The sequence below is a fragment of the Dermacentor variabilis genome, chromosome 4 (assembly GCF_050947875.1).
Source record: "Dermacentor variabilis isolate Ectoservices chromosome 4, ASM5094787v1, whole genome shotgun sequence".
NCBI classification, from domain to species: Eukaryota; Metazoa; Arthropoda; class Arachnida; order Ixodida; family Ixodidae; genus Dermacentor; species Dermacentor variabilis.
In genome coordinates, this window is record NC_134571.1 from 194,430,630 (window position 1) to 194,453,959 (window position 23,330).

The 23,330-nt window shown below is 46.0% G+C and overlaps 1 long non-coding RNA gene across 1 annotated transcript in view; it reads left to right on the plus strand.

Annotated features, from left to right (window-relative positions):
• LOC142578121 (uncharacterized) overlaps positions 1-23,330 on the plus strand; it is a 311,453-nt gene that overhangs the window by 233,703 nt on the left and 54,420 nt on the right. Inside the window, exon 2 of the long non-coding RNA XR_012827176.1 lies at positions 4,640-4,714. This is a non-coding gene — a long non-coding RNA (uncharacterized LOC142578121). The remainder of the gene's footprint in view (positions 1-4,639; positions 4,715-23,330) is intronic.

The following is a 23,330-nucleotide window of genomic DNA, read 5'->3' on the forward strand; positions in this document are numbered from 1 at the left end:
TATGTTGAGCAAATGAGTTGTATGCACTACAAAAAAAGTCACAGTGATAGCACACATGTTGCTCTACCAGGCCTGGTGCGGTTCCTTCTGACACTGTTGCTGATGCTGACACGCTGCTGCTTGCCTCGCACACTGTCGCAGCTGCAGTAGACATGGCCGTCTCTGTATCTATTGCTGCCGTGTCACCTATCATGGTAACTTCAGGTGGTATCGGGCTCACTTCTGCAACAGAGATGTTGTTTGCCCCTTGAGGGCTCTCGTCATCAGGGCCAATAATTTCGTAGGCATTGTCTCCTGCATCGAAAAACCAATAAGAACAGCCTGAATTAATAAACATAGCTCTATAAAGTACGGACATCAAAACTGAACCACAAGCTTAGCACATCAGTGACCAGGCTTAATGAATAATACTTGCAGGAGGAGTTACACAATTCTGTGTGCACATTACAGTTAAGCCTCACTAGAAGAGATACTCAAGAGGCACGGGAAACATGTCGCTCGAAACCAAAAATTTTAAAACACGGAGGAGCCAGACTAGATCACTTTATTATGCATCATCACTAAAGTATGTTTAGATATATCTGAAGGAATAATTGCTCAGGGTGGCGTAAATGCCCCCCAAACCACTTCTTGACATATTTTGAACATTTCAAGTAAACACGCGCATCAAAATCAGAATGCCGTTACAATTGACGATGCCAAACGCCACAGTGCTACGCACTGTGGGAGCACCACAATATGAAGAAAACAACCCCGTGCGCCTCTCTGGACTTATCCTGCACCCCCCAGTTTGTCCTGACATCACCAGGCTGTCTCTGATGATGTCACCAGTTTCCGGTGCTGTCGATTGGTCCAACGAAAGTGTACGACTGCCGGCAAGGCCTGCAAGCAAATACACACTCCTTCTTCCTCGTCGCGTTGCTCGCGATGCCATTGTGGGCAGCCAATGGGGGCAAAGAACAGAAACGCCAACAGAAGGGTCTCCCTATGAGGCTCTTCAACTAGAGTCACCATACAGTTCCATTGTATTGGCGAGGTCATTAGCGCCACCCCTCGCAGGACGACGGGCCTGCGCGGCAGCAACAGAGCTCGTTGGTGATGGCCTGTCCGGTAACATTTTAAGGTTTACTAGGCGAGGAAAAGACGATACTGTCCAGATGGCGTGTACCAGATGAAAGAGTAAAATGAGCGGGGACTACTTTTCGATAATCAAACACGTAGCTCCACTATTACTGCACCGTTTCGAAAAATTCTCGTGGCTACGTGTTCGTTGCCTTTACATGTACAACTGCAACACCGCAAGTAAATTTCAACCTCGGTGGTTTAGGGGTAATTTAAAGAAGACATTCACAGCTTTTTAGTGACTGTAGATTGTGTTAGCTTCCTTCCTAACTTCTGGAAGTTAAACACTTCACTTTGGAAGCCTTGTTGCTCGCAGTGCCTTTGAGGTGCTATTAGACGCTCGTCAGCTTCAACTGTCGACACTTTCTGCCCTGCACTGTCTTCGTTGCCCTCCTTTTCTAGTTCATGCTAAAGAGACATGCGCAATTGACCTGTGTGAGGATTGCGTGATCTTTACGCCCTTCGGAGCACACAAGGTGCATGAAGTGAATTTGTCTGGGTTGTGTCCCTTCGAAGCAGTGAATACTTAAAAAGTCGTTAGTAACAAAGGTGACTCTTGTGTACAGTGTTGTTAACGTGGCAAACATCGGAAAACCAACCAAACCATTTTCAGATGTCTCTTACAACCAAGTGTATCTTGTAATGAGATTCTACTGTACTGAATATTTTTCATCTATGGATCATCTGCATGTACATATAGTCACAAAGACATGTTGTGTGGAATGGCGAATCAGGAAAAAGCTCGTACTCTTACTTTTTGTCCGTAACATAAGCAGCTGATAAAAAGCAGGTAATGAGGCAAGCGTGGAACATAATCCTTCAACTCTAAACAGTTTTTTGGGCCCGCATCATTCCCTCATGACATAAGGAAACAACTTGATTGCAGGAATGGCTGCATGTGATCTGAGTTGATTGAAACAAACAATACGTAAGGTTGCCCTGTATGTAATTTTATCAGAGTGCTTTTTAGATGTCCTGCTGGCGATCCTGGCTGCACAATGTTTCTCATGCTTTTTGACACGATTCCTTTCTTTTCCACTCCACTCTTTTTTCTGGTTTTATCCCCTTCCCTTCCCCCTTGCGTAAAATAGCACACCTGAGGCATCAAAGCTGTTGAATTATTGTGTGTATCAAACCTGTTAACATGCGGGCTTCTCTGTGGTCTGTGTTGTATTTTTGCACTGTACAAGTCAATTCAAAATGAAAGATGGAATGTCCCTGATTTTAGTTTAATTGTATATATATATATATATGTATATATATTTATGTATATATATATATATATATATATATATATATATATATATATATATATATATATATATATATATATATATATATATATCATGTCTTTAAATATATGTACATTCAGGAGTGCCTGCATGCTCTTATCCCCTGCTCCAGTGACGAAAAGGAGAGCCTTTTTATGTACCATAGTAAAACATTCACAGGTTTTCGCTGTGCCCATTACATCACTTATCATATGGATCTGTCACAATACAGAGTAGCAGTGGTCCATAATACTAACCCATCACAACGTAACTATAAATTTGTGCATACCGACATGCTGTGAAACAGCTGTTGCAAAGCCGCTGGTGCTGGCAATTTCCGCAGCAGTGGTATAGCCGAGTGCCACCTGAATAGTGACAAATGCATATGCATCTTAGCAACTCAGTAGTTGCTGATGATTTCATAAGCTTTACACAACACAATAAAGCAATCTAGACAACTTTGTTGGAACAAATATACATAATTAGGACACCATTTAAACACTAACACGATTAATTGCCCCCAATCTCTCACTCACGAAGGGATAATACTACTGAAACATCGGTGGAGAGCTCAGATTAACACAGCCCATAAAGGACAAGCTTTCTTTGAGGAAAACAGCTATAACAGTGGTTAGTTTCCTTGATCATTTTATGTGCTAGCTTTGATTTAAATGTCATGCAGTACTATAAAATAGGAAGTGCCGCATTTCTAGCAGCAGAAGGTGTCGTCAGCCTCATGGTACAACTGATTTTTGCACTGTTTGTGTCAGTGAGCCGACACATACAAAGAAAACCGAATTCACACATACATATACAGTGCCAAGTGCACTCCTCCTTCTGAAAACGCAGCCACCAGTTCCAATGCTGCTGAAAGGAAAGGTTATGTAGAGTGCGAGACTGCATGGAACTACCACTTATGACTGTAAGTGTATGATCTGCTGATTGGAGAGGTAGTCACATGCTATTTCTAGTCTCCTTTAGAAGCATTACTAAAGGATGAATTAAAATCTATTCATAAGTCATGAATTTCACGCATCCACAGTTTGGTTAAATAACTTGTGAGAAAAAGACATGTTTACCTGGAATAGCAATCTTTTTTCCTACTGCAAAACTTTCCTTCGAATTAATGAAATAACTTTACAGCGTCATATTATATTGTGTTTCTCGCAACTACTTGCCGGCAGTGGCGAGTTACAGTGTTTATATCTGACTCATTGGGCGACAATACTGCCAAACACAAATGCTTCACGAACACGAGAACACGTCCCTCGCAGAGAATAGCAACCATATATGCCTCTGTGAGACATGATCGCAGCTTTGTGGTCAGAATGTACATTAGAACGACACCACCATCTCATTAAAAAAAGCCTCAGTACATGGCAGGAGCCAACTGCATAATGTGAAATTGCAACTGATGTCCACTTACTGGTGGCCTGTGTTTGAGTCACTTCTGGCAGTTGACTGGGTGCTGAGAAAAGCACGTCATGGGTTGTCCCTACAAAACATACAGGGTTATGTCAAATGTTGAAAATATATATACACCGGCATTTCATAAGTTGCAAAACAAATGAGTAAACTAATAAACAACTGTAATGTAAACAGAGTGCACATGATAAGATAGGCTGTCAACTGGTAATGTATTACGCGAAAAACCTAATGCATAGGAAAGACTACATGTATACACACGAAGCTGACACACAATTTAATTCGCTCTAGGTTTTTCCGTGCAGTATATTCAAATTATTATGTCTTGTGGTTAGAGCAAAATTAGTGTTAATTACGCACTAAATTATGTACCCTGGAAAACTTTTCTTCAATATGCACCTGTGCGCGCTTCGAATGAGCAGCGTTGTAAAATTTACGTACATGGCATTTAACATGGTTGCTGAACACGGATTTCCTTTGCCCTGTGTCGTGTGCAGTGGGCTACATATATCTGCCCCCCCCCCTTTTTTTTGTACTAGCCATACTGCGTGCCACTGCACCTATACGTGTTGTAGTGGGCCTAACCTAACCAAGAATGGGCTATTACTTTTTATAGTAAACACCTGCACAGTGCTCATTGCAAGTATGTAGCATGTCACCAAGCAAATATGCAATTTCATTGTACCACTATTTTTTTATCACATGGATGTATCTGTTGAGAGGGAAGAAAAAAGAAGTAACTTCTCAGAACTAATCAGCTTTTTTAAAACACATTTCTTCTAACTTTTCAATGACACTTGCTGCTATGTGTTTGTCTCCAGAGAGCATACTTGATTTGACTTTCCAATCGGAGACATTACATAAATATACCATGTTAAGAAGACTGCCTGGAGCACGTGAGAATTTTCATCTTGTTGTAACATACTGTATCTTGATTTTGTTTACATTTGGTCAAATGGTACGCCCAATATACCCACATACTAGTTTTCTTGTCCAAATTGCATGCCAATGTATTTTGATTTTTTGGCATTGGCTCCTCTGCACTACTTGAAGTCGTGCTGCACTGGCTCTTTCCCATCCTCGTGTCCTTGCAGCTGCCTTCATGAGTTATATGAAGCGGGTGCCTGAAAAATATCATGTGCAAAAGTCAAAACAAGGGCATGGTGCAAAACAACATCAAGACAGTCAAGGCCATGGCAATAAAAGAAAGTCTTAGCTCTTAGTCTTCTCAGTGAAATGCATGCAAAACATCCAAATGACTGCGACAGTCAACTGCTAAATTAACTTCAATTTTAGATTTACACAAAAAATAAATAACGGACAGTTCATCCTCGTTCGGCACGAATGTTAGAATACTCCTGCTAATGAATAGAATATTGGTCATTTTCAGACGTCATAGGTCTGTCATGAGTCTGGTGTATCGCAAACACCACTTATGACACATCCTAAGCACGTGCCCAGTGTGCACCCCGCACCATCCCTGGTTGTGCCACAGCTGAAGCCATAATTTGACGATTATAGCTGCAAACATGATGCTCAGTAGGGATGAAAATATTGTCCTTCAGTTCAATGGATATATGGATGTGCCTATAAAAAAAGGCAACAAGGCTTGTTATGGCAAGCTTACCCACATTTCAATACTAACAAGAAAGTTCACTGCGGCCTGCATCTAAGCTTACTAAAAGGCATGAACTTATTTTCATGTATGAGGTGCACAATGGAGTTCATTTTTGACAGACCCGACTACTGCTGCAGCTTGAAATCTAGTATTTTAGATTCTTGAAGGCATGTAAAAGTTGCAGTTAAACCGCAGTTATTATTTTGTTACACCAACCTATTGTTCTGTGTACGACAGACTGGTAACACGGAATTAAAGCAACATTTTATTTTGATATTTTATTTCTCTACTAAAAATATTCAAGCGATAAACACATTTTGATCTGCCATGCAATAGCAAAATGCACACATTACGCTTGTAACCCCCAAAGGAAGGTTGATTTAGCTATTCATATGACATAACTCTGACACGCCAACTCATATTAGCAAATGCACAGGCATGTCGAAAACAATAAGCGTATGCAAAGCGCCCTTGCAATTGTAATTCCACACAGCAGCCGTTATATTCAATGCCGATGCATAACTAGCTGCTCGACGATTCACCGAGTTCGTAGACATAAGCATCCTTTCAGTTTCGCACCGTGCACGAAAACCTCAACAGGAGACAAAAGCAGACCTACCTATAATCACACCATTTCAATACATGAGCTAAAACAGTTCAGTCTTAGGGATAAACACTGTGAGAGCGATTTAGTGCGCGACGGCGACGAGCCACAAAACGGGCCGTCGCTTGAACAGATGGCTCGGTTCTGGAAATCTAGAAATCGTCGCTCGTCGCCCAGAAGTGCTATGAGCGACTAGCCAATAGCGCGAAGCCGGAACTGGATGTACTGTACATAAATCGCTCAAATACTACCGATTGTCGCGCGGAACGAGCAAATGATTCAATTTTTATACGTGCAAGGATAAGAACGCACTGCAAGACCTCCGGAAATATTTTATGCTACTTTTTATAGTAAAATACATCAACGTAAATTACTAAAGCACGCGTCACGCGTGACTGCAGCCCTCATGCCTGCAACACCGGGGAGGCGTCGCTCAATATCGTCGCTCGCACGGTGTACGACTTGTAGGCGACGAGCGAACGCGACAGCCATCTCCATCGCGTCGCTTGTAGCTGCCGCGCGCAAGATCGCTTATAAGGGGTTTATACTTTTTTTCAGCATAAAACATGGATTCCCCATGCGTTTTCAGTAAGTTCAAGATAACGCGCCCAACTGACATCTTGCAGCATGCAGCTGAATGCCTGCGGCAAAGTTTCTAACTAGCACTGGTGCTGCACGTAACTTCAGTGGTCGCAGATTCCCCCTGCGCGAGACACCGTCAAGCGCGCGGTTTATTTATATTTATAAATGACGCCTTCTGTTATGTGATTCCTTAGTTCAACAGCGTTCCGTACACAGTAGACTGCCAAACTGAATAAATTCAAACACACAAAACGCACGCTAATCACGCTCCGCATAGGCTTGGAATCACGGGCTGGTGAACGAACCATTTTAAGCGTCCTCTCGCCTGGCGTGTTATTGAACATACCATAGTTATGGCAGCTTTTGCGATCTTTAAAGCTCTTACGGACAACGGCAAAGTGATAAAATCACATGCAGTTATCGCGATGACTGGCTTTTTCGATTGACATCGAGAGACACAGCGCGTATGCCTAGTCCTTTGTCAATCGCGTCGGCTAAGCGCAGCGACGACTTCCTGGCGATAGCATGACATATACGGAGAATGTTCACCTAAGTTAGAATTCACTTACCGTGGAGGATTTGCTGTTATATCCAAGGCATGACGAACGACTGTCGTGTTTTCGTGGCGACGCGAGATGGCTGACATATGATCTCCCTTGGCTGGCCTTCGCGGCTGCGGTGCTGCTCGCTGTACGGATCACCTTTCTCCGGTGCTGTGTTGTTCCGCGATCTTGAGCGCGCGCGCGCGCGCGGTGGAGCAACTTCGAGTGAAAAAGTAGAGCGCTCGCTACGCGTTCCTTTGAACTGCGGCGGCCTGTTCTCTTAGAAGCAAAACGATGTGTTCTTTGCTCAGCGTGCATGAATGATACATTGCCATGTTCGGGGCCAGCCACCTACTGTTGAAGCAGAAGATTACGCTACGTTTTGTTCTCTATTGCCGCAAGAGTAGAACGGGCATTCTACTCTCTCTCTGAAGGGGAGAGTGAAAAGCACATTTCACTCTCTCCTTGGTGACAGAGTGAACAATGCATTTCACTCTCCTCGAAATTTTGCGAGAGTAAAACGAAGCTTTGAAGAGTGAACCGGCCGCTTCACTCCTGCGATACCCTTCCTAGTTTTTAGAGTGTAGTCCGTCCGCTGATTACACTCTTTACATTTATCTGAATATAGTTCTGGGTAATAATGATGATAACCCATCGGATTTGGGAAGCTGTTTGTAGTATGCGCCATGTCGTCGCCTGCTGCTTAGTCAATGAGGAGTGTGGTGGGAGGAGGGAGGGGATAATACTGCCTTCCTGAACTGTAGTGTTTGGCGAGTCGATTATATTTGACCAAGCGGTCTCTCTCCGCACTCGGGCCCCGCGTTCGGTGTGTGCAGTTTCGTTGCCCGGGAGGGAGTTGGCGGGCGTCCATATGGCATGAACGTCACGCTCCCCGCGAAAGTTAGGATGCTTAACGCCTCTTTCGAGACTCCTGCCTTGGCGAAGTTATGAAGCGTTGTTTTAGAGTCACTGATAACTATGCTTACCGTTGTGGAGGCGAGCGCCAGCGTAGTAATACGTGGATTCCAAAAAAAAATGAAGCAGAAATTTCTTGGTACTAAACGGCATGTGGCCACGGTATTGGCACAAGAAATCACCGTCCATGTCTTCCTGATATTTTTGCAGTTCCCTGAAAAATTTGATTTCGCCCCAATATTTACACTGCCGGTATTGCAACATTGCGGCTTGGGATTACATAAAACTACGTCGAACACTTCGTTTACCGTAAAGTTCAATTCGCACACCGGAAGCAGCCAATAAGAAGCCGTTGCTGGATTCAAACCGATTTCTGGTGCCATTCGCTTGCGGCTCGACTTTCAGTCCCTTCATTTTTTCGGGGTGTACAGCGGTGACGCGTATAGAGGAGGAGCCACAAGCAGACGTGCTCCGCATGGCGCCGCATTGTGTATCGCGTATAGTTCATCGCGTGCCCTGACTACATCCGCCTCGTTTCGAGTCACTCACTGAGGACTAGCGTCTCGACGTCGGACAGGGCGACCAGCGGAGCGCCGTCGATGGAGGCGTGCAGGGCGCTGCTGCTCTCTGTCAGGTAGCCGACGGCCAGAGCCTCGATCAGCTATTCTGTCTTGCCGTGCCACATCTGGCGCAGCACCACCTTGGCCGTCTCTCCCTGGCGCAGGCAGCTGCGACGCAGGAAAGGAACTTCTTCAACCAATGAGGCGGTGCTGCGGGGTCGCCGAATGCGCGTACAGTGTCCATGGTATACGACATCGAGACAACCTTCACACGGCTGTCGTGCTGAGCAACTTGTTTTGCGCGTTGAACCAAGCTTCAGACATTTCGTTGTAAGCGTCCTACAAGGTCGAGGGGGACACGATGAGTATGAGTTATCGGTACAAATTTCTCAGTGTTTTTAGCATGCCACGCGTGACAGCTCCTTCTGAAGCAAACGAAAGGCCAGGGCCGTCGAGAGCGGTGTTGTTTGTGGACAGAAAATGTTGTCGCGTTGTACTGGATTTGGGGTCATTGGGTAATAGTGCAAGGAGAAAAAAGAAAGGCGAGAAATGAGGCAGCACGCCTAGTGCGAGTTCTCAGCCACCACCTTTCGCGCATGTGACAGTTTTGCTGTTGCCAAATGGTCGAAACCAGCAATAATATAGGTACCTCGTGCAGTGGTGCTGTCTATAAAATGGAGTAGGCCTTGCAATCTGAGCAAATGAGGACACTGACATAAATAACGTATATGCACGGGTTCATATCGTACTTGTGTGAAAAGTCATAGACTTCGTCAAGTCATGCACCTCGTCATCTAACGCCAGTGTTGGCAAAACTTCATGCCACTGCTGCTTGGCAAGTTTGCTTTTTTTGTACCTGGAAATTTACCCTCGATGACCACAGGCGACATCGAGGACAAGCGCTGGGAAGTCATTAATTGCACTGCTCCCCTTCAAGATAACGCGCGTGGGTAACTTGAGGTTGTCCATAGAAAGTGTGCAGGTCCCGATGAGAAGGTTTCATTCCGCAGCGTAGGTTTCAGACATAGACAACCGAAGCACAGCTACGTCATCACAACGTTTCTGCGACTGTGGCAGTTTTCACTACAGCTGAACGACAAGCCGCGACTGGCCAGGGTTGACAGACACATCTGACAGACACAAGTTGACAACACAGCTTGCTTTGCGTGGATAAAAAAAAATTATTCTAAACAATTTTTGAGGAACGTTCGCTAATACTGTTAGTATTTGTCGACATATCAAAGGAATTTGATTTTATCTACAGGTGGCAAGAGCTTAGTCAAGCTAGGACAAATAAACTTTTTCTCTCGCCACCTATTTTTGTTGCATCGTGTACACGAAAGACGGAAATAAACAGATTAATTGACTGGTTGATCGATTGATTGGTTTGATTCTATAAATCATTATCGCTTGCTTAGTGAGCTAAATCACTACGGTATACGCAGCATTGCAATTGTCATAGATAGTTCGCACGAATAAATAATGTTAAGTCCCAAGTTCGGTCGGCCAATGTAGGTGTACTCAAGGCTAATATTCTAGGGCCGGTTCTTTTAGATTTTTTTGGTAACGATATAGTGAACAATGATGGTGATACGCGCTATGTATATTCCATGCCGATGACACTACGTTATTGTTTTTATCTAGCGGATCTGCCTAATTGATTACAAGAGCTAATACAGTTTCGAATGAAGTGAACACATGGTGACTTGATAACCGTTTTAGAATCAATTCCGAAAAGGGTTTGGTGGTTTTGTTTCGCAAATTACTGCAACATGCATATTACTTTCAATGAAGCTTCAGTAACGAACCACGCGAAAATTGAACTTGAAAATTCGGTAAAATATTTAGGTGCATTTTTTGTCTCACCATGACCTGACATAGCCACATTTCCTTGCTAGTAAGCTTTCACAAACCACTGGAATCCCTTATTTCCTAACTGCCTTCTTTGTTTTAATAAACACTTAATATTGTATTCACGTTTTTCTGAGCCATTTAAATTATTGTTCCTTCGTCTGGGGTACGACTTCTGAAACTAATATAAACAAATCGCACATTCTACAAAAGAAGGCTCATCGCGCCATTTGCAACAAACCATGGGATTTTCCTTCAGACGCTTTATTTCATAACTGAAGACACCGAAAGTAAAGGCCCATTCTAAGTATCGTTTAGTACTTGCGTAAAAAAATCTGCAGAAAAGAAGTATAAACTACATCACTCGTGTGGCTAACATCACTCGTGGAGATTTGTGTTGCTTCAACACAAAGCTCCCTATAATACAAGAAACCAGAGTATCGGCCCGTACCAGAATTGCGCACTAATTATGAATCCCAAATATTGCGATCCAGGCGACCTCGATGACGAAATGGTCTTATTGCTAATAAAATTGATATTGTGTTTCGTTCTCCTCCTGACTTTTCTGATTTTGTTTCTCCCGTATGTGAGTGGCATGCTATCATCCAAGACTGCGAAGTGCGTTGAGATGTGCTTTTTTTCTTATCTTCCTTCTTTATGCATCTTGCTTTGTGTCTTCATCTGCGATGCTTGTGCATGGTATCCTATAGTTTTCGAATTGTAAGCAATGAGGAAAGCTGTGTTTCCGCTCTGCTGCTGCTTTTGTTTTAAGGCAGTTTGGGGCAAGTCAAGTTGCCACGAGCAGCACTTGTTCCCCATGTTCCCTCCGTAATACTGTATTCCGTTTTGTGGAGATCAAGTGCGATTGCATTCACAGCGGCGTCATGGGCACTAAGCCGCTAATGTACGTAGGAGATGGCCCCGCCTGCGTATCGTATACGGGTGCTGTCTGAACAGCAGAAGCGCAAAGTTTGGTCCTGCTGAAAAAAAAAATCGATGCCCGCACGCGCCAAGAAGAATGCCGCCTCGAGGTCCATAGGCGTGTGCATGCAGCTGTGCGGGAAAAGGAGGCAATGCAAGCACAACAGGACTGAACCGTTCGACCCTGTTCGCGCTCGCTAGGATGCTCTACGTTTGTGTGCCGCGCAAAATGTGACATTGTCACAAATTTTGGGTGAAGCGTTTCCCTATACCTATCCCCAAGCACCTCAGGCTTTCCCAAACTGCGGTCAACACTCTTCTAAGGCGCGGCAACCTTAGCTGAAAAACTAGCGAAAAAAAACACCTCCGCTGCAAACCACGCCAGCATTTGCATGGCCTGCCGTCTTTGACAAGCACGTGACATGCTCACCCTTCAGCAGTTATGACTACAGCTGTGATCAGCATGATCGAATCGACTGAACCGGCGGCTCCTCATTTGTCTGGCCAATCGGCCGCGAGCCGTATTCCGAAAACAGAACAAACAGATCCGAGACCCACTCGCTCCACGGCACGAAAATGTTGCTGCTCTGCTGCTTTTGCGGGGCGCTTTCCGACTCCAGCGCGTGCTCCCCGCTGATGTGGACGTGCAGTACTCGCAGAGTGAAACGCCTCTATTCAAGGCTAACCAACACGCATACTTACGTTTTGCACCGTTTGCAGTTCGTGCGAGATCGGCGCAATTTTGGAACTTGGATCGGAGTCCGCGTCACCTTAGTGACCATATTCTTAGCGACACGGCATATGACTCTGGACTAATGGCACGTACGAAGTGTTCAATCTTACAGTTAGCCCATCGAGTCCCATTCCAGTGAGCACTGTATGTTTACTCCGAAAATTAATGGCGAAAAATCCCTTAGGCTACGCGCGGCCCAGTGTACAGCGGCTGTCTTCCCTCTAAGCGAACTAGCCATGTGGTGGAATTCCGCGCTTCTCCGGTGCCATCTGTCCGAACAGTCCCGTATACAGTAGCCATTCAAAGAGTAGAACCACCACCAGGACTCTCTAAAACAGGCTGCAGTTTCAATGAACCGTAGCAAGGTTATGGTGATGTGCACGAACGCGTAGGCTACGTTTTTACGACGAAGCTGTATATGCATAGGCGATTCGCCCAACCATCTCTCACCTGTACGCCGAAAACTCTTCCGGCGCATCCTCATGCGCATGCGCGGAAAAGAAAAGAGACAGCAAGGCGCGCGATTGGCTGCGCCCGTAGTGACATCGTTGCTCTCCGTCGCAGCCGAGCGCACGCGCTGCGGGCTCCGAAATGGGTAGACCGCGCGCCATACGTACTCCTGAGGAGCAGGCAGCTTTTTATCAGCAAGTCTGTGAGAAAAACCGGGAACTAGCTCGTCTACGTCATGCCGATGCTGCAGCCCGTGCACAAGAACAGGCTCGTGCAGCCAAACGCAAGCAGCAACTGCGTACCGAGGATCCGGCCACCTACCAAGCCGTCGTTTCATGAACCGTTGGGATTAACCCAGAGATAAACACCGCGGCCGCACGTTTGAGCTTCAACCATCTGCACGGAGTGCTTGGGCGGCGATCTTTTTCTATACACAATGTCTTTCTTACCGAGTTAACCACACTTTTTCATACGGGCTATACGTTTTTTTCTATCCTGTTTCGTGAGCCGATCGTAAACATATTACAGTGTTATAAAGGGGCTGATCCAACGCCTCATAGATAGCACTATTCCTGTACACTTCGACACACGACGTCATGCTACCTTGCCCGACTGCCTTACAATATAATGGGGATGCTCCCAAGTAAGCCGCGATGCCTTCCACGTCACCGCTTTCGTCACGCTCGGTGCTTCGCAATGAAAATTTCGGTCCAAGTAGCATGACGGCTCAAAGTAGAGTGCACAGGCCCGCTCTGCAGAATGCGTTGGTTGATCCCCAAGACAGTGCAGTCGAAATATTTAAGCGCTCCGACACTCCTCTGACTTCCCTCGCGCGAGGGGTGACGCGAATAGAGTGACGTGCGCACTGAGAATACGCCTCATATTCATCCTAGCTAGCTTGGGAAGACGTTGTCTTTGCCGACTTCAAACTATAGCGGTTAAATCGCTTTGGCACTGGCAACGCTGGGTTTGAACGGAAGGCAGAGTATAGTGTACTAGAATAATGTCCTAGTGACACGACCGGAAAGGGGCGCGCGTGCCTCTTTCCGTTGACGCCACCAGGTGTCGCCACTGCGACCTTTTCTAGCAGAACGGCTGCTCTCATATGCGTTGCTATTGAGGCGGTCCGTGTTATTAAGTGTTTTTTATCGGACATGGTTCTTTCATTATAACAGAACAGGATTGTATTTAACAAAGTATTGTGTAAAGGAAGATCTTGAAGGCCACATCGAGACCATAGTATCGACAATGCCGTCTGCTAGCGTATTCTCGCACAGTCCGGCGCTTTCATTGCGCTCGTCGTATCGCATGTGCCAGCTGGCAATTCACTGAGCTTCTTGTTGCTCATCTACTGCTCGAAAGCCAATATATCTGGGCCTGCCTTGCTTCTGTGGAGCTATATTTACCACCCCATTTAAATCGCGTGCTTATCGCAAATGACAGGAAAGTTCGTAGCGACTTCGGCGTTGCGCTGCTAACCCCGAGGGCGTAGGATTAAATAACGGACTCGTTGGCTGCACTTTCATAGCGGGAAAATGCAAACATGTCCGTGTTGCCGGTTATAAAACCCCAGTTGGTCAAAATTATTCATGTGTCCCTCCCCCCCCCCTCTTTACTGCGTGCCTAATAATTAGATCTTAGTGTGTCTTACACATTAAACCCCGGAATGAATTCATTTTTGACTATGCAATTGCGCACATACAAACTCACAATTTTTCCCGAAATTTTAGCTCCTAAGAAATCCGCCGCATCTTCAGCACATACTGTCAGAGTGACGCTCGAAAGAAATCCAGGTTACTCTTTTTTTACTTATTCACAATGAAAATAGCACAGCTATAATGGAACCCTAAAGTGTACCTTCCCTAGACACCGAGCATCAAATCCCATTATAAGTAACTATTACTGTTAAAACACATGACCAAAAACACCTTGTAGCATGGAGTTCTAGGAACATCAACTTAGCTTAATATATTTTGATGCCTGCAGGGCGCCTTCTTTCATTACACTTCTTCACACTTATTGTGAAGAAATGTAGCCTGGTTGTGATGTAGAAAGCAGTGAGTTCTGCTGTGATGGATTCGAAGTGTACAGGGCAGCCAAGTTGATGCTGCAGCCTGGCTTTAACAACACCTAGCTAAAACATCTAAAACACGGTCTGCGTGCAACTCAAGAAGACTAAAACAAACTATGAAGTCTTTGTCCAAGTTGATCATAAATTTGTATATAGGGGAGGCAGGATATGACAAACCACCGTTGTCTTTCATATGGCAAACTCTGCAAGCCTCAAATTTCCTGCTGCCCATTTTCTGATAAATAGTAAGTTCAGGCAGGCTTCACAGCCTGTCTTTAAAATGCACTTTCTCGCCACAACCAGCGATATAGAAAATTAGGCGACCGTCACTGGATGCTGTAGTCCCAAATACCACAGCAGCAGGCTGCAACCTCGAGTTAAAACACGTGAAAGGTCATGAAAGTCACTTTCAGGCATTATTCCTTGGCAGATGATGCGGCTCTCAGAGTCCTTGTCCTTGTTACTTTGTGGTTGCATGTGTTTGCGTTGTTACAATTTTTTATGTTTTTTATGTTTATGTAGCAAATGGTTCGCAGCGGCAAGGGAGCGTACAAATATGTCTTGGCACAGCCCACCTCTAAAGTACAGTTGAGCAGACACTTCGTCTTCATGCCCACTGAAATGCAGAACTTTCTCATGCAATATCTCGAGCCTTTCTTGCTTTTGTACCTACGTTGTCGCGAAAACTACGGTTGAGTCGTTGCCACAGTTAAAGTGGCCCCAGAGCTTGAGGGAACATCCACTACTTGGAGCGAGCTAATTGCGAATGGTTCATTCTCCGCAAACTGTCCGTTTTCATCTTACGCAGACTCGACCAGTATCTCGCGAAGTGGTTGGCGGAGCTGACGCTCTCCCGCTCTTTCTTCATTTTGTGCGGTCCGTGCGCTCTTATGTGGCTTCGTGCTTACCATCAGTGCACTTTCTACGGCTGGCCTCTTCCTTTCTGGCCTCTCTTCAACAGGTGCGACAGAAAGGTAGGACGTACAGTCGGGCAGAAGGGTAGGCACCGCGCCAGGCGCCAGCGACAGCTTCCCACGTGGAAGTCGCATTTCGGTGCTATTGATGGTGCCGACGTAATCCCTCCAAATGTATCGAGGCTGAAAGTGGCGCTCACATACCACTGAACATAAAAAATTGTAACAACGCAAACACATGCAACCACAAAGTAACAAGGACGAGACACAAGCACCGAATTCTTATGTCAAGTATGCACCAACTCGCCCAGAAAGAAGTTTTAATGAAATACCGCTGAAGATTCCGTGAGATGCTTGTCTGCTGTTCGCAGATTGCGCTTTCCCATTTCTTCCCAAGTTCATTTTCCGTTGGTGCGGCGAACAATGACGCTTTAGGAGCGCCCTGATAATCGCTGTGGCATGCCCGGAGCGTATAAATGGGTGTCCGTCTTTCTTTTTGGCATCGAACCTCCTGTGCTGCAGTAGATGCAGGGATACGCCTTCTTTTTTCAAATCATCCACTGTTTTTCACAAGCATGGCCACGTTGAACGTAACACGGCTCGGAAAACACACGGAGCAAACAGCCGCAGAGCGCGTCTGAGCCGGCTCGACCGCGCGCCAGCAGCTAGAAAAAAGCACAGCAGCGCCACCGACGGCGGCTACTGGCATTTGCTTCAGCCGGCGCATTGTCCCTCCCTCTTGCTCGCGCCACTAGGACATTATTCTAGTACACTATAAGGCAGAGTCTTCGCAGACTGCACCGAATCGGGCTTACCTCTTGTTGACGGTGACCTTGTAGGTGCAGTCGAGCGGCGAATTCCCATGCGCGCACGATTCGGGCGGACCCGTGCTGCCGCTGCATTGGACCACCGCCGCTTGACCCTGCCCGCCCTCGTAGAGCACCACGAACTGCACGTCTGTGCGCGCCACCAGCGGTCGGCTGCAGAGCCCGGACACTCCCGAGCGCACCCAGACGACCGCGGGTCGCTGTGCGCTCACCGGGAACGGACGGCCACACGGGCCCAGGCCGTCCACCTGCCACCGCGCGCGAACGTGGACCCAATTTCATCAACTATCAAGTAATTTTTGATGTTAGCCTTTCTTGGTTTTCTTACGCGTGCGTTGCACCGGCTTTTTCCTCTCTCGTAAACCCACCTGGCTTAATACAGCAGCACCACGTTGTTCAGAAAAGCAGCATTAGTGACATCTTACATCACTGCCCTTTACATCAGTGAGTCTTCAAGATACTTCGCTGGTGGGCATTTCTTCACTACACTGTAGAGTCCTTTAGGAGAAGCAAGTATTTGATCATTCGCTACTTCTCTGAACAAGCACATATTACGGCAGGTTTGTATTCGGTGAAAGTTTCACTGAATGGCGGTGATCGTGATTTCTCTTTGTTGAGGTCTTGCATGCCTTAAGCTTTGATTTCTTGGCTTCTTTCGGCCTTCCAACACAATCATAACACATTTTGCAACACAGTTGCAATTCCCTACGGGTGACCGGCGGGAAGCTATTCTGACGTGCCATGGTAAGAAAATTAGGGCGTGCTCTCCAAGCCAGTTGTGCATGAGCGATGGCGGTGTTCAACAGCCGCTTCGACGGCCCATATTCAACCTTCTATGAATTCTGGGTTGAGTACAAGCAGTGCACCGCTTGAGAACTCGTGGTATGGTGCCGCAAAACAAAGCTCTGCATTCCTCTGATTTGCACAACGCTTCAAACAACCGCCTCTAAAAACTATTCTCGGCAATAATTCCTTTGACATCCTTTGAATGTTTTATCGGCTAAGCATTGTGACAACACTGTTGAAACCTTCTTTTTTACTGGAGCCTGTATGTCGCCATACACGCGCGCTCATCAGTGGTCAGTTGAAAAGTGACCTAGTGACAACCCTTGTCAATTTTTTCTGCGCTCCCCGAAATCAAGCTGTACGGTCTTAAGGCTCAATCAGGGTGTTTTGCGATAACCATTAGGCTGCCACAAGCTCTGAGGTTCCCGTTTCAGATTTCGCATTGGCAAAACATTTTCGTATATTCTGAAACATCTTGCCTTCATCGTACTTCCATAACATTTCTGCTTTATCTTCCAGTAGGTCATCCCGAATCCGCCACAATCACGGGATTCCGGAGAATCGAGATACAGCTTTAAAATATTCTTCTGCATCCGTCTTGTAGATGGTGTATCTTTACTTCATATACGCAGCGCACGTGAAAAACGAGGACAAAAATTAACCGACTATTAAGATACTCCCTAATGCGAAATTTGAGCGCAACTCTATACGTGTTTTCATTAAGCGATACATTGACTGGAGCGAAAAATCTGTCTCTTGTGAAACGTTGCAAACGGAGCAAAGTGTCGGGCAACTGCCTCGCTAATCGGCAGATCGCGAGAGGCAGCCCGGAGATTACGCGTGGGCGCGATTCACAGCAGCCGCTGCTGACAGACCTCCGAGGCAAGACGCCCTATCCTGGCGCCATCTCGTTGTCATAGTCATCGCACTACGTTTTTCTTCTCACCCTTTCGTCTTAACCTCCTTCTCCACTTCCCTCCCTCCTCCCCGTTTCGATGCGCCCTCCTCCTCCGCTTTCCTCCTCGCGTCTTTCATCCCCCGCTACGCTCCGCGTTCGATTTTTCATTTTTTGCCGTGCTCGTTCACTCGGTTACCCCGGCGCTCGCCGCAGGAACGGGCGCCGAAGAGCTGCATTCTAAAAAAGACACGTAAATATGCGCGTGTATCAATCGCTCTGTTCGCCCTCGTATTTTTTTGTCTGTGTGCGCCACATATGTAAAGCCAAGATGCACCAACTCGACGAAACTGTCACACTTGTTTCAAAAGTATGTCATCCATGCCGTATCACAACAAACGGGTCACATACCTGTCCCGGCCCTAGTTCCTAATTAGCAGTATTGACAACGCGTGTGCCTCTGGTATTTCTAACTTGGCCTCTCAGCAACATTGAAAATCATAGTTTGGTTACCTGTGTGAAGACTCATGTGCTTAGTTCAAAGATTTGTTTGAAATACCGAAGGGTCATTAAAATTGCCTATGTCCTTTATTTGTAATCTTTGAGTGGTTGACTTCTGCCTCGGTGAATGTGTACTACTAAAAATAGATTGTCACGTTGAGTCTTCGTTTCAGATGGCCACTTTTGTGTTTATCATATAGTGCTGCTCCAGCACAATAATGGAAAGCGTTGGTGTTTAGCTGAAACGGCTTTGTAAAATCCGATATTGCGAGCAAAGTGCCTGATGATATAATTTTAGTGGGTTCTTGATGTTATCAAGAATCTTGTTGTATCAACAACGTTAAGAATTTGTTTTTTATAAGGGCCGTAATATGTCCAGGACGACTTCAGTATAAGCTTTAGTTGATGGTCTGAGTCTGTCCTGGGTGATTTTCTTGTCGTGTTTACCACAGTTTAATTTTTTGTATTTGATTTCCTTAGCAGCTCTGTATACGTGTAGCTCACTCTCCCCCACCTTCAAGAGGTCGCAGTAGGAGCATAAGCTGTTGCGCAGTCTATGGTAAAGCAAGTTGAAGTGTTAAAAAAATTTCACAATCTCGCCCGAAAGGCGAAGCTTTGTTATCGATAGTGAAATCCTTAGACAACTATACCAAAATAATGTTACTAAATTTATCGGTCGTGTAAAGTTCAGTAAGCATTCGTTAACTGATGAAATTACCAAGCATTTTGTCATGCGCGTACAGCAGGCACGTACCCAGGATTTTTTTCCGGGGGGGGGGGGGGGGGTCAACCCAAGGTAACCCAGGGCAAATGGGGGGGGGGTACCTTTACTAGTAAAAATGCGAACAACGCCCACCATTCACCATAAAAACGCGTGAACCCACAAAAGAGAAATGAAATAAGGTGTAATCTTGCAGGTACGCCTGTGCGATACACCTCTCCTTTACTTGGCAAACAAAGAACCACCTCAAATGTGCTCGCGCAGAAAAGAAGCGCAGGAAGAACACTGCCAAGAACAAGTAAAGAAGCGAAAGTATCAAATAAGAATTACTTTAGTAGAATAGAACTTAAAAAATAGCAGTTGGCAACAAAGTCACACGGACCTCGCGGAGCTGTGTTACGCCGCCAGCCAATCATAGAAGCAAACAAAGTCGTCGTCATGCAGCCTTTTCAAAATGGTGTCGTACTTGATACCTCCTGAGGGTTTGGTGTTCTTGAAGAGTCTTTTCATCGGCGGAAGCAATGAGGTGCAACAGACATGGACAAAATGTATGGAGTGTGAGCATTTCACTCTTTAAAAGTATGCGGTGCAGTTCATTTCACTACTGAAACCGTTTTACTCATGAAACTTCACTGCCAACTGAAGGGAAACTTCACAACAGATAGTTGCAGCGAAACAAGCACGTTATTTCAGTTCAATAAAGTATTAGGCATTCGTCATTCCACTATAACAGGCGAGGGGAAAGGTATAAAATTACGCACTAATAACTTTATTTTTGTAGTTACCGCCTAATTTGGGTAACAGAAAAAGTTTGAAGTACGAATTATTTGCAGCCTCGCGGAGGAACAGTGGCAGGCGGATATGAGGGCGTGGGCGGGGCTTCATTGCAGACTTTAGTTGTATCCGACTATAGTAGCGTTTTTTAAAATTAGCTCTGGAAGAATTATACAGAAATATATATTTGCGCAACAATCACAGTTCTTTTGTATCCCTCGTTGTGAAATGTCAACATAGCTGTCAAATGTCAACATTGATGTGGCGGCGCTTTAGGAATGTGTGTGAGAAGTGGTGGCATGGGCGAGGGGGGGAGGTGGTGTTATGCGTCTTAATTTCGGGGGGGGGGGAGGGCGGCCCTCCCGCCCCCAGAGCGCGCCTGGCGTGCAGTCAAACTTCATGAAATCTAAATCGTTAACTGCGCGAGCAGTGGTTGTCACAACGCTGGGATGATGGAGACCGGTTGCCGCGAGAAGTGCTGGCTTCTACTTGCCGCTCGCTTCGCGGTGTTTCCAGAACATGCGACAATGCAGCCTCGAATACAAGATGCGCGTGAAGGCAGTGCGCATAAAGCCAGCCGCCATCTCGGCTCGCCCCCACGCTTTCCTCCTGCCGCAGATAATGTACAGCACGCGGCGGGCGGGCCACCGATGTGCTCCGCCGTGCGTAAAGCCACGCGCAGCCACGGCCGGCCTGCAGAGCAGACGTGCGCTCGCCTCCTTTATTGCGTGCTTTATCGCGTGACCTCCGGCATAAGGCAAAGGTCTGTTCACATATGTCGCGAAGGCGAGGCCGAAAAGTGGTTTGCACGACAGCTGGGCGACTACCATCTCGCGGGGCAAAACACCAGTTGACGGAAATTGCACATCCATTACGTCGCTTGTAGAAACATTTGTATAAGTATAGAGAATGTCAATAGAATAGGAAAATTTCAAGTCACTGGTTGTTCCCTTCCACCCAGGAAGAATTAGAGATACGTATCTGTGCTCGCTTTCCGCAGTTTGCTCGTGGCAATGCTTATTGAGATAATATGGTATTACGGTATTTAATATCATGATGCCACCAGAATTCCTTTATGCATAGCAATAGAAAGCGATCGTAATATATCTGATGGGAGCCTTAAGATATCAGCCAGTTCAGTTGTGCTAGCGAGTGAAGTGGCAGGGGTATCTGCTGTTGGTTCTAAGAAGTAGGGGTGAGAAAGACGAAGTAGCGTTCTTGGCAGTTTTCATGACGTCACGTCACAGACAAGGCGAAGTGGGTCTGGCACTCAATTTCTTCACCAATCGTGCAGGGGTAATGGAAAAATGCAATACGAGCAAATCGGAATACGCTTACGTCATAGCGCCCCTAATTGCTCACTTGAAGCCGAGGCCTGCTCCGGTGCGCCTCGTCGACAACGGTGACCTTGGTAACGCTCACTCGTTCGATGTCGCGGCTTGTCGGATTCTGCAGGGCCGCCGTGAGGTAGTAGTCGCCCGAAAACGCGTACGTGTGGTTCAGTGTCCGGCTGAGGTAGTTCCTTTCCGTGTCGTTGAAGACCTTCGATAGTCGTACCTGCACCAGCATGCGCTTGAATGTAGACGCCTCTATGTGCCTGCGTCTTTTCTATCTCGCGCAGGCTTATTCAACTAGAATTACTCATAAGTTAACCGACAAAGTAGCTGGCTTCTCTATTTGAACACAGGTCGGTTAAGGATGTAAGTCTTCGCCGAGACGAAATATCATTACTGCAAAGAATGAAGGTTGCTGCAAATTTAAGCACCTCGTAATAGTAGGCGCCATCTGTCGATTGAGGTGAATATTTCTCGATAACTAATAATCAGCCTTCATAGTATGCTCCGATCTTATAAGAGCACCCTCACATTTTTTTTTTTAATTTATCAATTAGAACAAAATAAATAAATAAACGAGTAATATATATGAAGGAGCATGAGCTGATAAGATGTAGGCGAAGGAATGCACCATGTTATTAGAGAATAGAAAGTTATTTGAGAACCCTAACGTTGAGGCACATTTGGCACAAGAATAAAACCTCAAGCCTCGCAAGCAGCACTTCTTCTGGCTTCAAGGAGATCAGGCCATACCTGTCACCTTGTGAGACAACAACGGATGCGATGCAGCCGATTTTCGGCGACTCTGGCAGCAGCCAGTGACAGCCTAAGAATGCACAAGAAGCCTGTCCCACGGAAGTGTGCTGCCAGTCTTATACGGGAGAGTTCCCTAGACGTAGGGATGTTAAGTCTTCAGGAAAGACATTTTTATGTCTATAAATAGAGGGAAATTTATGACGAAACGAAAAACAGGCCATTTAAGCTTGAGCATAGCAACTTCATTAGTTAAGTTCATTAAAAACGAGCTTGGCAATAAATTTGAACTAAGCTTTCGCAGTCTATCTGCATAACGAACAAGTCAAAGGCGACCTCCTCTAGGTTGCCTTTGACAGAGATAGGTCCTATCGAAATGTTGGCCAGCCCTTCTGAGGCACCTTGTCCCTGTTTATAACCTTTACACCACTGTGTGCTATTCAGTCTGTCAGCCCGTTGTCTTGATTAGGGAAATATAAAGTATTCCTTAATCCGATCTAGGGAGAAACTGGCTTCAGAGGTTTGCAGCACGGCCCCTGGATGTGTGCTGCGCCTTCTGTGCGTGCCTTCGAGCCCAGGGAAAATGGGTCCCCCACAGGTCGCAGCACGGGCACGAGGATGCATGCTCTGAGGGGCCCAGCAACAATGAGCGCGCCCTCCTCCCCCCCACGGTCACTCAGCAATAGCGCATAGATTATAAGGATTATTAACCCTTGCATCTGCATGCATTTACATTGTTCAGGGAATAGTGAAAAATAGATTAGGGGGCTGTACTTCACGCATGTCGCTCAGCAAACTAACAAGCATAATCTTTGTTTAGGCAGTTGGTGTTAAGCTAGTTGGTGGTTTTGATTCGCACATTAGCTAAGATCACGAGACTTTGCTGTGCACGAAAATTGATAAAATCAGTTATAGAATTGGCACTCGTCCCGTCGTAGGTGTGCGTGTCTACTGTTCGCGGCCGTGTATTTCCTATAACATAATCTGAGTTCTCTCGACAAAAAAAAAAAAGCGCACCTCACGAAAGATGTAACAAATCCTCTGATATATGGTTGCGTCGTTGGAATCTCAGGAGTTCCATCATCACCCTGGCTTCCCGACACATAACGGTACCTAAGCAATGCAAATGTGCTTGGACGAGAAAAAATCGGATGAGGAGA